The 8,826-nt window shown below is 38.0% G+C and overlaps 1 protein-coding gene and 1 pseudogene across 3 annotated transcripts in view; one reads left to right on the forward strand and one right to left on the reverse strand.

Moving 5' to 3' along the window:
* Positions 1-5,329, forward strand: part of LOC111546198 — a 13,757-nt pseudogene extending 8,428 nt beyond the window's left edge.
* Positions 1-8,826, reverse strand: part of CCDC148 (coiled-coil domain containing 148) — a 292,285-nt gene that overhangs the window by 261,399 nt on the left and 22,060 nt on the right. The gene's annotated exons all lie outside the window — the stretch shown is intronic.

The raw sequence follows: 8,826 nt of genomic DNA on the forward strand, positions 1-8,826 counted from the left end.
AAAAAAAAAAAAAATTAGATGGATGGATAGCTAGAATAACCAGTATAGAGAAGTCCTTAAATTACCTGATGGAGCTGAAAACCATGGCACAAGAACTATGTGATGAATGCACAAGCTTCAGTAGCCGATTTGATCAACTGGAAGAAAGGGTATCAGTGATTGAAGATCAAATGAATGAAATGAAGTGAGAAGAGAAGTTTACAGAAAAAAAGAGTAAAAGGAAACAAACAAAGCCTCCAAGAAATATGGGACTATGTGAAAAGACCAAATCTACATCTGATTGGTGTACCTGAAAGTGACAGGGAAAATGGAACCAAGTTGGACAACACTTTTCAGGATACTCTCCAGGAGAATTTCCCCAACCTAGCAAGGCAGGCCAACATTCAAATTCAGGAAATACAGAGCATGCCACAAAGATACTCCTTGAGAAAGGCAACTCCAAGACACATAATTGTCAGATTCACCAAAGTTGAAAAAATGTTAAGGGCAGACAGAAAAAGGTCGGGTTACCCACAAAGGGAAGCCTATCAGACTAAGAGTAGATCTCTCGGCAGAAACTCTACAAGCCAGAAGACAGTAGGGGCCAATATTCAACATCCTTGAAGAAAAGTATTTTCAACCCAGAATTTCATATCCAGCCAAACTAAGCTTCATAAGTGAAGGAGAAATAAAATCCTTTATAGACAAGCAAATGCTGAGAGATTCTGTCACCACCAGGCCTCCCTTACAAGAGCTCCTGAAGGACGCACTAAACATGGAAAGGAACAACCGTTACCAGACACTGCAAAAACATGCCAAATTGTAAAGACCATCAATGCTAAGAAGAAACTGCATCAACTAATGAGCAAAATGACCAGCTAACATCATAATGACAGGATCAAATTCACACAACAATATTAACCTTAAATGTAAACGGGGTAAATGCTCCAATGAAAAGACACAGACTGGCAAATTGGATAAAGAATCAAGACCCATCAGTGTGCTACATTCAGAAGACCCATCTCACATGCAGAAACACACATAAGCTCAAAATAAAGGGATGGAGGAAGATCTACCAAGCAAATGGAAAACAAAAAAAGCAGGGGTTGCAATCCTAGTCTGTGATAAAACAGACGTTAAACCAACAAAGATCAAAAGAGACAAAGAAGGCCATCACATAATGGTAAAGGGATCAATTCAACAAGAAGAGCTAAGTATCCTAAATATATATGCACGCAATACAGGAGCACCCAGATTCATAAAGCAAGTCCTTAGAGACTGACAAAGAGACCTAGACTCCCATACAATAATAATGGGAGACTTTAACACCCCACTGTCAACATTAGACAGATCAATGAGATAGAAACTTAACAAGGATATCCAGGAATTGAACTCAGCTTCACACCAAGCAGACCTAATAGACATCTACAGAACTCTCCACCCCAAATCAACAGAATATACATTCTTCTTAGCACCACATCACACTCATTCCAAAATTGACCACATAGTTGGAAGTAAAGCACTCCTCAGCAAATGTAAAAGAACAGAAATTATAACAAACTGTCTCTCAGACCACAGTGCAATCAAACTAGAACTCAGGATTAAGAAACTCACTCAAAACCGCTCGACTACATGGAAACTGAACAACTTGCTCCTCAATGACTACTGGGTACATAACAAAATGAAGTCAGAAATAAAGATGTTCTTTGAAACCAATGAGAACAAAGATACAACATACCAGAATCTCTGGGACACATTTAAAGCAGTGTGTAGAGGGAAATTTATAGCACTAAATGCCCACAAGATAAAGTAGGAAAGATCTAAAATTGACACCCTAACATCACAATTAAACTAACTAGAGAAGCAAGAGCAAACACATTCAAAAGCTAGCAGAAGGCAAGAAATAATTAAGATCAGAGCAGAACTGAAGGAGATAGAGACACAAAAAAAACCTTTCAAAAAACAATGAATCCAGGAGCTGGGTTTTGAAAAGATCAACAAAATTGATAGACCACTAGCAAGACTAATAAAGAAGAAAAGAGAGGAGAATCAAATAGACACAATAAAAATGATAAAGGGGTTATCACCACTGATCCACAGAAATATAAACTACCATCAGAGAATACTATAAACACCTCTATGCAAATAAACTAGAAAATCTAGAAGAAATGCATAAATTCCTGGACACATACACCCTCCCAAGTCTAAACCAGGAAGAAGTTGAATGCCTGAATAGGCCAATAAAAGGCTCTGAAATTGAGACAATAATTAATAGCCTACCAACCAAAAAAAGTCCATGACCAGACGGATTCACAGCCAAATTCTACCAGAGGTACAAGGAGGAGCTGGTACCATTCCTTCTGAAACTATTCCACTCGATAGAAAAAGAGGGAGTCCTCCCTAATTCATTTTATGAGGCCAGCATCATCCTGATACCAAAGCCTGGCAGAGATACACACACAAAAAGAGAAATTTAGACCAATATCCCTGATGAATATTGATGCAAAAATTCTCAATAAAATACTGGCAAACCAAATCCAGCAGCACATCGCAAAGCTTATCCACCATGATCAAGAGGGCTTCATCCCTGGGATGCAAGACTGGTTCAACGTACACAAATCAATAAACGTAATCCATTACATAAACAGAACCAAAGACAAAAACCACATGATTATCTCAATAGATGCAGAAAAAGCCTTCAATAAAATTCAACAACCCTTCATGCTAACAACTCTCAATAAGTTAGGTATTAATGGGACATATCTCAAAATAATAAGAGCTATTTATGACAAACCCACAGCCAATATCATACTGAATGGGCAAAAACTGGGAGCATTCCCTTTGAAAACTGCCACAAGACAGGGATGCCCTCTCTCACCACTCCTATTCAACATAGTGTTGGAAGTTCTGGCCAGGGCAGTCAGGCAGGAGAAAGAAATAAATTAGGTATTCAATTAGGAAAAGAGGAAGTCAAATTGTCCCGGTTTGCAGATGACATGATTGTATATTTAGAAAACCCCATCGTCTTAGCCCAAAATCTCCTTAAGCTGATATGCAACTTCAGCAAAGTCTCAGGATACAAAATCTATGTGGAAAAAATCACAGACATTCCTATACACTAATAAGAGACAAACAGAGAGCCAAATCATGAGTGAACTCCCGTTCAAAATTGCTTCAAATAGAAAAAATACCTAGGAATCCAACTTTCAAGGGATGTGCAGGGCCTCTTCAAGGAAAACTACAAACCACTGCTCAACAAAATAAAAGAGGACACAAACAAGTGGAAGAACATTCCATGCTCATGAATAGGAAGAATCAATATAGTGAAAACGGCCATACTGCTCAAGGTAATTTATAGATTCAATGCCATCCCCATCAAGCTACCAATGACTTTCTTCACAGAATTGGAAAAAACTCCTTTAAAGTTCACATGGAACCAAAAAAAACCCCGCATTGCCAAGACAATCCTAAGCCAAAAGAACATAGCTGGAGGCATCATGCTACCTGACTTCAAACTATACTACAAGGCTACAGTAACCAAAACAGCATGGTACTGGTACCAAAACAGACATATAGATCAATGGAACAGAACAGAGCCCTCAAAAATAATACCACACATCTACAGCCATCTGATCTTTGACAAACCTGACAAAAACAAGAAATGGGGAAAGGATTCCCTATTTAATAAATGGTACTGGGAAAACTGGCTAGCCATATGTAGAAAGCCGAAACTAGATCCCTTCCTTACACCTTATAAAAAAATTAATTCAAGATGGATTAAAGACTTAAATGTTAGACTGAAAACAATAAAAACCCTAGAAGAAAACCTAGGCAATACCATTCAGGACATAGGCATGGGCAAGGACTTCATGTCTAAAACACCAAAAGCAATGGCAACAAAAGCCAAAATTGACAAATGGGATCTAATTAAACTAAACAGCTTGTACACATCAAAGAAACTACCATCAGAGTGAACAGGCAACCTACAGAATGGGAGAAAAGTTTTGTAATGTACCCGTCTGACAAAGGGCTAATATCCAGAGTCTACAAAGAACTTAAACAAATTTACAAGAAAAAAAATCAAACAACCCCATCAAAAAGTGGGCAAAGGATATGAACAGACACTTCTCAAAATAAGACATTTATGCACCCAACAGACACATGAAAAAATGCTCATCATCACTGGGCATCAGAGAAATGCAAATCAAAACCACAATGAGATACCATCTCACACCAGTCAGAATGGTGATCATTAAAAAATCGGGAAAAAACAGGTGCTGGAGAGGATATGGAGAAATAGGGACACTTTTACACTGTTGCTGGGACTATAAACTAGTTCAACCATTGTGGAAGACAGTGTGGTGATTCCTCAAGGATCTAGAACTAGAAATATCATTTGACCCAGCCATCCCATTACTGGGTATATACCCAAAGGATTATAAATCATGCTGCTATAAAGACTCAAGCACACGTATGTTTATTGCAGCACTATTCACAATAGCAAAGACTTGGAACCAACCCAAATGTCCATTAGTGACAGACTGGATTAAGAAAATGTGGCACATATACACCATGGAATACTATGCAGCCATAAAAAAGGATGAGTTCATGTCCTTTGTAGGGACATGGATGAAGCTGGTAACCATCATTCTCAGCAAACTATCACAAGGACAGAAAACCAAACACCACATGTTCTCACTCATAGGTGGGAATTGAACAATGAAAACACTTTGACACAGGGAGGGGAACGTCACACACCGGGGTCTGTCATAGGGTGGGGGGAGCGGGGAGGGATAGCATTAGGAGATATACCTAATGTAAATGATGAGTTAATGGGTATGGCACACCAACATGGCACACGTATATATATGTAACAAACCTGCATGTTGTGCACGTGTACCCTAGCACTTAAAGTAAAATAATGTAAGAAAAGGGAAAAATCCTGCCAAAGGGTTTTTCAGGTGGATTGAGCCCAGATACTTCTGTAAAACAAATTAAAGAATATATTGGAGGCTTTGCAAAGTTTGAAAATATTGAAATTCCCATGGATACAAAAACAAATGAAGAAGAAGATTTTGTTTTCTCACATATACAGATGAAGAGCCAGTAAAGAAATGGTTAGACAGCAGATTATTATCAAATTGGTTCTGGGAAGTGTGAAATCAAAGGTGCACAATCCAAAGAGGTATGGAAGCTGCAACACCAAAACAAAAAGGAAGAACAGGTGCTGCAACCAGTGAATAAGGGAGCCCTAGGGGGTCGTGACCAAGGTCAGGACATAACTGGAATCAATGATCAAGTGACTACTATGATCTTGGATATGGGAATTACAATAGTGCCTATGGAGTGATCAAAACTGTAGTGGCTATGGCAGATATGATCAAGCTGGGTATAACTATAGGAACCATGACTATGCACAGGTGTATGCAGACTATAGTGGCCAAAAGAGCACTTATTGCAAGGCATCTCCAGGGGGTGGCAATCACCAAAACAGTTATCAGTCATACTAAAGGAGGACATTGGAGAAAACAGGAGGAGATGCTAAAATAACCCATCTTGCAGGATGACATTGAAGATTGGTCTTTTGTTGATCTAAGATGATTATTTTGTAGAAGACTTTCTAGTGTACAAGACACAATTGTGTGCAACTGTATATAGCTGCCAATTCATGTTCTTTGTTTTTACTTTGTTCTTTGCTATTTATGTTATGACTCAATGTGGATTTGTGTTTACACACATTTTATTTGTATGATTTTATATTAAACCTCAAATAAATGCTTCCTTATATGATTATTTTTCTGTGTCAGGTACTGCATCGCTCCATAAAAATATAATTTTAAATAAGCAATAATTAAGGCACAGTTTGTTTTGCAGGGAGAAGTGATCCATAGGGAGAAACTGTGGTCCTTGATAAATAGCCAGCCACAGTGTCACCCTGTTTCCCAATATGTAGCTATATTCCATGCTCTTAAGGCTTTATCTCTCTGTTAACTGAAGCTTCCACCACATCTTCGGATGATGTTCTTTCCCCTCTGGATATCTGACGACACTTTCCTGAGACAAAGTCACAGTGTTGTGATCACTGGAAGCTTTCTAGTAGACAATTTGTCCTCTGGATTGTAACATAATGATTGTTAGTAGCTTCGTTTGCTTTGTTCTTGTCTCTGGAAAGCCATTTTTGAATTGCTAATTACTTCTTTGAATTGCTATATGCAATTATAATCATAACACCATGATGTTAATTCTCTTAGTAAAAATCCCAATAAATATAGAAAAGAACACTGTAAAACTGTGGTAGGAGCTATAAAGTATTGAAAGTAATTATAACACAAGGAATTTCACAGATAGGTATGAGATTATCCATTCAAGTATGATCAAAAGTTCAATTAAAATTTGAAGTAGTGGCAGAGTAACTAATTTAGTTATATTCTGTTAGTGTTATGTCACAGCCATCACAACACCGAACAAAATATTTTCTATTTGGGCATTCTGAGGAAGTTGTATTACAGTTAACTGCAAATGCCATGTGAGTTTAGAAAAAGTCATGATAGTAAATATCATTTTAATGTAGTTAGTGAATAAATTCGAGTAGGTAAGCATTTGTATATTCAGACGTTGGAAGGAATAGTGGAAAAGGTAAGTCTGAGGTATGTTAATGTTGATCCAAGTGTGCCTGACTCGTGTCATTACAGTAGATTTTCCTGGTGCACTGAAAAGAAATAATTTCATTTCTAGGTTTTAGAGGACCTGCGTAAACACAAACTTTGAATTTTGCATTCAGTATAGTTAATTGGATTTAAGGATGTTTGTCTCCAGCTTAACTACTGGGATTGGCACACGTGTTCACATGTAGAGTAGTTAATCTTGTGCAACCAATTTAAGTTTTTTATGCTTATGAACTTGCCTTTAAAAAAAAATTTAGTGCCTACAACTTTATTTGTTCCAGTGATATTTGTACTTGTCGGGCTATCAAGTTATGATGCTCTTGGCCATTTTTGCTTCTGTTTTTCTATTTCACCTTATACCTAGGATAAGTACCAGTGTTGGCTATTGCAAGGGACTCTGCTTATTCTTTCAACATGCAACTTTAGGGACTAGGAGGGAGTTCATTTTGTGTTGTCAGTAGGTACAGTATCTAGGGCAGTGAATCCTGTAAGTTCAAATGTATAATTAAGTGAAAAGTTGACCTTGAGATTGTCCTTTTCTCTGACCAAAAATGAATAAAGGCTTTTGAAATACATAAAAATAAAAAAGAAATAATAATTTGACCTCACAGTGAGAGTTTATCTAAAATTGTCTATACTATAATTTCAATAAAATATAAACCTCATTTTAAAGGCCATAAATAGACATTCAGAACAGATGAAATGATGATGCACATTAGGCAACAATTCACAAAGTGTTCAACAAATTTTCATTTATGACTTATTATGTTCCTGATTCTATAAAAGTAAATGGAAACCATTGAGTAATTCATTCACTTATCCATTCAAAAATATTTATGTAGGGCCCAGTGCTGAGGATATGGATCTTATTTTCACTGGGGGACAAAGTGGCAGTGACATAATCAGTTTTATACAATTATAAACAGAGTGTGTATTTAAAGGGAAAAAGGGGTTTTCTTGAAGACGTGGCAAAGCTAGAATCTATAGATATTATAAATGGGAGTTAACCTGGAGGAGAGTGTGATTTAAAGGTGGGAAAAAATATCTCAAACAGAACTGCATATGCTGAGATCCTATGGCAAGAAGGTAACAGGGGACCAGGAGTAGTGGCTCATACCTATAATCCCAACAGTTTGGGGGACTGAGGCGGGAGGAGTGCTTGAGCTCAGGAGTTTGAGACCAGTCTGGGCAACATGGCAAGACCCTGTCTCTCAAAATATACAAAAATTAGCTGGGTGTGGTAGCACATGCCTATAATCTTAGCTACCTGGGAGGCTGAGGTAGGAGGATAGCTTGAGCCCAAGAGGTTGAGGTTGCAATGAACAATCATCACACCACTGCACTGTAGCCTAGGTGGCAGGGTGAGACTTTATTTAAAAAAAAAAGAAGGAAGTGGGGCATTTTCCAAAAACTGAAAGAAGCCAGTTGGTTGGGGAGCACAGTCAAGATCACTGTGGTAGAGAAGAAGCAGGAGAGGTAGACAGTGGCCAAAACACAGAGAGTCCTTTAGGCTTTATTTAGGATTAGAGTCTTTATCCTAAAATCAGTAAGAATCTATGGAGGAGAATTAAGGAAGGGGCTGACATGCTCAGATCTGATCTTTGGAAGGTCACTTCAGCCTGGGGTATTGAGAGCAGATTTGAGTGGAGGATTAGAGGAGATATACAGAGGCCACTTAGGAGACTGTTACAGTAGATCAGATGAAACATGATATGTAGCTTAAACTAATTCAGTGGCAATGATGAGAAGTAAATAGGGTCAAAAGACTTAAGAGGTAAAACTACAGTACTTGCTGATGGAGAGAATATACAAGGAGGTAGGGTCAGGGATTGCAGCGGAATAAGGAAAAGGAAACTGTCCAAGATCTCTTCCTCATGTCTTAACAGCACAACTAGATGGGATGGAGGAATAATTCACTGAAATATGAAACACTGGAAAAGGGCCAGATTTGGAGGCAGGTGTCAGGGAAGGTGAGAAGATAGCAATTTCATTAACTTGACTTTGAGTTGCCTTAGAGATGTCAAAGCAGGCAGGAGGGTTTAGAGCATGTAAGAGAGGGCTAGGCTGGAAACAGAAGTTTGAAAGTCCTTGATGATCTTTAATGTGATAGGCAAGATTTCCTAGAAAGAGAATGAATAGATAGATAGATAGATAGATAGATAGATAGATAGATAGATAGATA

The sequence above is a fragment of the Piliocolobus tephrosceles genome, chromosome 11, assembly GCF_002776525.5.
Source record: "Piliocolobus tephrosceles isolate RC106 chromosome 11, ASM277652v3, whole genome shotgun sequence".
Taxonomy (NCBI): domain Eukaryota; kingdom Metazoa; phylum Chordata; class Mammalia; order Primates; family Cercopithecidae; genus Piliocolobus; species Piliocolobus tephrosceles.